Source organism: Nanorana parkeri, unplaced genomic scaffold, assembly GCF_000935625.1.
Source record: "Nanorana parkeri isolate BGI_ZX_2015 unplaced genomic scaffold, ASM93562v1 scaffold280, whole genome shotgun sequence".
Lineage (NCBI taxonomy): Eukaryota > Metazoa > Chordata > Amphibia > Anura > Dicroglossidae > Nanorana > Nanorana parkeri.
Window position 1 is genome coordinate 1,324,283 of NW_017306548.1, and position 5,672 is coordinate 1,329,954.

Genomic DNA, 5,672 nt, shown 5'->3' on the forward strand with positions numbered 1-5,672 from the left:
CCCCCCCCCCCACACACTGTCCTATAACATAATCCTATAGGCAAAAAGTGTATACTTGCCTATCGGCTGCCAGCAACGGAACAATGCTGTGGTGGAACACGTCACAGTCAAAGGGGTGGGATCTGTTTTTAGTGAAAGCTGCTGATTCGTTGGCACTGCTGGAATGTCGCCCTTGAAAAGAGACGGCTTGTCCCGCAGCATTGGCCTTGTTTGAATAATGGCAGGTAAGAGGAGCTTGGAAATATAGGGGACTATCACATAGATTGTGTTATGGGATTGGAAGTGGCTAAAAGGTGAGGAATGACTGTTGTGTAGCATTAATGTATCAGTATCCTTTAAATAAATGTGTGGTAATGTTAAAGTATATGTAAACCCGCTCACTAAACATTCATAGAGTTGTCATCAAAATTATTCAACCCCCTCCCCCACTGCAAATAAGGTTTATTGGCAAAATTTGGACTTGTCTAGATGTGCCTGTTGCCACCAAGTCTTGCTGCAGGTCTTTTGCAGTATCAGGAAATCCTAGGAGAGAAGGTCATGCCATCTGCAAGGAAGCCGAAGCTTGGGGGTCAATTGGACCTTCCAACAGGGTAATGACCCACCAAAGCATACCTCAAATTCCACCAAGGCTTGGTTGCAGATGACCTGGAAGATTCTACAGTCACCTGATTTGAACCCCATAGAAAATCTCTGGTGGGATTTGAAGAAGGTGGTTGCAGCACGCAAACCAAAGAACATTAGTGAACTGGAGGCCATTGCTCATGAGGAATGGGCGGATTCCTCAGGAACGCTCCCAGAAGCCGGTGTCTGGCTATGCATCTCGTTTGCAGCAGGTCATACCAGCAAAAGGGTGTTCTACTAAGTACTAAACATACTTGCTATGAAGGGAAAGAGACTGGAGATGTCATTAAAAGTTGCATTTTCAATTTAATTTGGGGAAACCACTTGAAACATTCGTTGTGTTGATCTATTCAATTGCTTATGCTGGAAGTCTGTAAATTTTGCTAAAAAAACAGGTTCGCAATGGGGGTTGAATAATTTTGATCATAACTGTATAAGATTTACAATTTTAAAGTAATGCCAAAAGTCTTTGGTAATCATTTTTAAATTGTCAGCTTTGAATAAAATACCTGGTAATCCCGCCATGAATGGTCCTTGTGCAAACATTCTTGGTGTGCTGTGTCCTTAATATCTCCTTTGCACACCGTGCCGACATACCCCAAAATTCAAAGGGTGTTAAAACAACTGGTGGATGGCACCACAATATACAGTTTAGATCCTTGGTTCTCAACTGGTGGGTCGTGACCCAAAAGTGGGTCGCGACCCTGTGTTCAGTGGGTCACCGCATGCCTTCCACTTTTCTAGGTGAGAGGCTCCCAGGGAGAGGAGGTCACTTTTCTAGGTGAGAGAGCACCGTCCATTCTTACACTGAGCAGCCATTCAAAATATGCTGCCTGGCGCCAAATGTCGACCTAAGGTGGGGTGGGCTGGGGGTATGGCCGCGAGGGAGCTCTATTCATACGTGTATTGCTTACAGCTCCCTCACATGTCCTTTAGAGGTGCCTGGACCGGAGTGATGTCACATTCTAGCTCCCAGCACCTCTACATGCGCGCATGGAAGCTGTACAAGCAATGCACAAGTGGATGGAGCTCCATCACAGCACAGCAGCCCACACTGCCGTGCGTTCCGTTGCAGTGCAACTTGGGTTGCAACTTAATGACCGAGGAGAAATGTGGGTCCTGAGGATACACATGTTGAGAACCACTGGTTTAGAGGATATGTCGTCCATATGCCATTCTGCTTCAGAATATCATTTTTATTGGTATTTCTTCAGCGTGACCTATAAATGCAGCGTTTGCCTGACGAGGGGATCCCGCGAGGTTCCGAAACGTTGCACGCTGAAGGATTACCAATAAAAAAAGATATTCTGAAGCAGGATGATGTGCAGACAAAATATCCTCTAAGCGCTCTGTCCATGTCTCCCAATTGCTTTCCTGCATCATTACCTGTCACACACTAATGCAGACTACAATCTGCAATGCAGACATACATTGCTACAGGCATGAGCTACTGCAGTCACCATTAGGAAACACATGCCCAAGGAATGCCATGCTGCCGTCCCTTGCCAGCATGCAGACAGGAAGTGGCTGCAAGGAAGATGTAAGAAATCAGCAGCACCGAGATGCAACAAAGGGTAAAAAAAGGTGAAAGAGAAACATCATTTTTTAATTAAACACGTTGCTTTAGCAAACTAGATGTCATTCATTTACGGTTTACAGAACTATTGGGAGAGCAAAGTACTATTACCAATAGTTTGAGCTGGTGTGTATCACACAGCTATCACATGCTGGTTTTATAGCTCGAGAACTGACAATCACAAACCACTGATCACTCCGCTCACGGCTTCTCCTTGCAGCAAGTGTCAGTCACCGATCCTCACAGAGATTCCCCCCTCCCCGCTTACTGAAGGGACAGACAGGGGGCAGACACAGCTGGCTCTAGATAGGCAGAGCCAGCTGTCAATCAGGCAGTGGGGGGGGGGGGGGCAAAAAAAATTTTTGGGATTCGTCCCGGCTGCAGCGCGGCTCTGCGCTGTCAGCAGCCGCTATATGCTGACATTGGGTCGCAGGAGAACATTAGTAAATATACTCCTGTGACCAAAAGAGTATTGCCAAAAATAAGGTTTGGGTATAGTTCTTTTTTAAATCTACTTTAAAAAAGTAAAGGTACAGTTTGTTAATTGTAAATTATATATATAGACAGACACAGAAGGAGCCACACTTTCTCTGTTCCCATCTCTGGGTCAGGCCTGACTGATAATGGCTCTCTAGGTGGCATTATTCTCAGCAACCGGTTCTTTGCATAGGCTGAATACACACACATACAAGCCTAGGGAAGATCTACAAATCTCCAACATACCATCCTGCAAGCTTAGTACAGCAAGTGGTTAAACTGTAAAAGTCTCATTAATACACATTTTATTATATAAATGTTACAGTAATAGCTGAAACTATGAAGTCGGTGAAGTTCCAGTGCTGCATAAAGTGGCAATTTGTATAATAGCGGAGGTTACCAGGGAAATGAACGAGGACTGGAGGGGAAGGGAGAAGCTTGCCGAGCCCCTGCTGTTTTATAAGCAGAGTATATTATAGTACGGGAGGGGAATAAGACGGATCAAAAATAAATCTAATGCAGAGCAGAAACCTCGTGCATGAAATGCCGTACAATAATCCTCAGTCTGAGAACAATTCCAAAGTTCTGACCTCTACATTACAGAAACAACGGTAAAGAAGGATCAGCTGTCAGTGAAATTAAAGGGAATGTACGGTAAAGGGAAAAAAATGTCTTTTATAATTGGGGGGGGAACTATGTAAAGCGCTGTGTAAATTGTCAGAGTTATATAAATACCTGTAATAAATAAATCTAATTATTTCCATAGGCAGGCAAGGTCACATGACTACGCAAAAAGAAGTGAGACCAAACTAAAAACATTTTAATGTTTTATGGCAAGTGTGACCATTGGTCACTATGTCTGCCCTGAAGAAGGAACCCTGTGAAGCTCTGAAACGTTGGCTATTTGATACAAGTGAAATGTCTCTGCAATAAAAAGGAATTTGTACTTATTGCATCCCATGAGTGCTGGTGATCTTCTATTCATCTGACCATAAAACTAGACATTTCAGTTAAAGTTTACTCCACTGCATATTTATATTTCAGTTTTGAATGTAGTTTTACTCACATGCTTAAATAACGTCCTATATTCTTATACAGATTAAAAATGGCGACTTAGGTACCCTTCTGGAAGATAATACTAAGTTGGGATAGTGCTGGTCATGTGATTGATTGCCAGGACATTGGTCACGTAATGTCATCTGAAGGTGATTTGGTGGTTAAGATGCTCAGACAGAGTCATCCAATCAGCAGCTCTGCCTGAACACCAGACCTCCTCTCCCGAACATTTCTGACCACCAAAGTCATCTCAAAGATCAAAATGGTGGAACGCTATTACTCTGAGTGCCCATTCACACTGAGCGATTAATCCTGCGATTTCTGCCGCGATATCGCACATATGTGCCGCGCGATATCGCGAGAAGTCGCTCGTCCAATGATTTTGGCCCCATTCACACTGAGCGACACTTACCTCGAGCAGATTTCCGCGCGGCCGGGTTAGCGCGACTGTTCGGACGACGTTCCACCGTCCGGCGACGTTCCTTCACCGTCGGGCTGCATGCAAAAAAAGAAAAATTGTGCGACATCCGTGGGAAAAAGGGTCCTGCACAAGCGACACGTGACAGCGACGAGCGACAGGCGAGCTCCATAGAAAATCATTGGACGAGCGACTTCTCGCAATATCGCGCTGCAAATATGCGCGCTATCGCGGGATTAATCGCTCAGTGTGAAGGGGTACTTTCTATGGAGCTCGCCTGTTGCTTGTGCAGGACCCTTTTTCCCGCGGATGTCGCGCGATTTTTCTTTTTTATGATGCTGCCTGACGGTGAAGGTCGCGCGATCATCGCTGGAACGTCGCCCAGAGAGTCACACTATCCCGGCCGCGCGGAAACCTGCTCGGGGTAAGTATCGCTCAGTGTGAATTGGGCCTAAAGGTCCACTTTTATAACTTTAAGGCCTAGTTCACACCTGGGCGTTTTACAGCACGTTCTTACGTGCTGTAAAATGCTCAACATGTGAAAACCAATAATTGCCTATGGGCATGGTTCCCACCTGGGTGTTTTACAACGCGTAGGAACGCGCTGTAAAATGCCCTACGCCCAAAGAAGTACAGGAGCTTCTTTGGGGCGTATTTGCCGCGCGTATCCATTAGGATACAGCCGGATAGCCCTCGGAAACGTGCATTTGTCGCGCGTTTCTTTTACCGCAAATCGCAGTAAAACCGCGGCGCATATTCCGTACTCCCAGGTGTGAACCCAGCCTAAAGTATCATTTATTTTTTGACAACTACCGTGCAGGTTAAACACTCTTTTTTTTTTCTTTTCGGGTCTACAAAACGTCATGTGTTGAATTATTAGATATCGGCGGCCCCTTTTTCGGACTTAATGTGTGTCCAGGATGAAAGCTGTGACCTTCAGCCGGAACAACCAGTGTAAAGAGGACATCTGCAGGTGACCGGCTCAGGGCGCGCTTGGCCTGGCGCTTTCATTGTGTGTAGGAATGTCACTGCAATCAGAATATATTTCTTCAGTGAGCCTAAAAATAGCAGCCCGGGGAGGGCCTGAAAAATGAACAGAGCGGCAGAAATTGGCAGTTTATCACGGTGGGTAATTAAGAAATTGAATCTTTGCAGGAGCTGAGCTTAAAATACCCTTCCGTGCCGGCTGCTCGCAGTACGCCGCATGGAATTAACTCCAGCAGTGCCTTGGAGGTCCGAGCATCCAGGAATCAATATACTCACAAAGGGTAGATATGAGAAAAGCATGTGATGGATGAAGGTGAAGAGTGTGTACAAGGCACGTAAACAATGGAGCCCATCCAGCCATAGTGTAGCCTGCTGAGGGTCAATGATTGGCTGCGGAGCATCAGTGGGAAAGTGCTGGCTCAGCAGCCATATCATTCATTCTGCATTACCTGGAGGGCCATGCTAGGTAATAGCCTATCGATGCCCTGCAGCTAGAGAGACTGGAAGAACGTAAAGACCAAGGACACATTATATAAT

The 5,672-nt window shown here is 45.6% G+C and overlaps 1 protein-coding gene across 1 annotated transcript in view; it reads right to left on the reverse strand.

Moving 5' to 3' along the window:
• TANGO6 (transport and golgi organization 6 homolog) overlaps positions 1 to 5,672 on the reverse strand; it is a 55,725-nt gene that overhangs the window by 7,593 nt on the left and 42,460 nt on the right. The window lies entirely within an intron of this gene.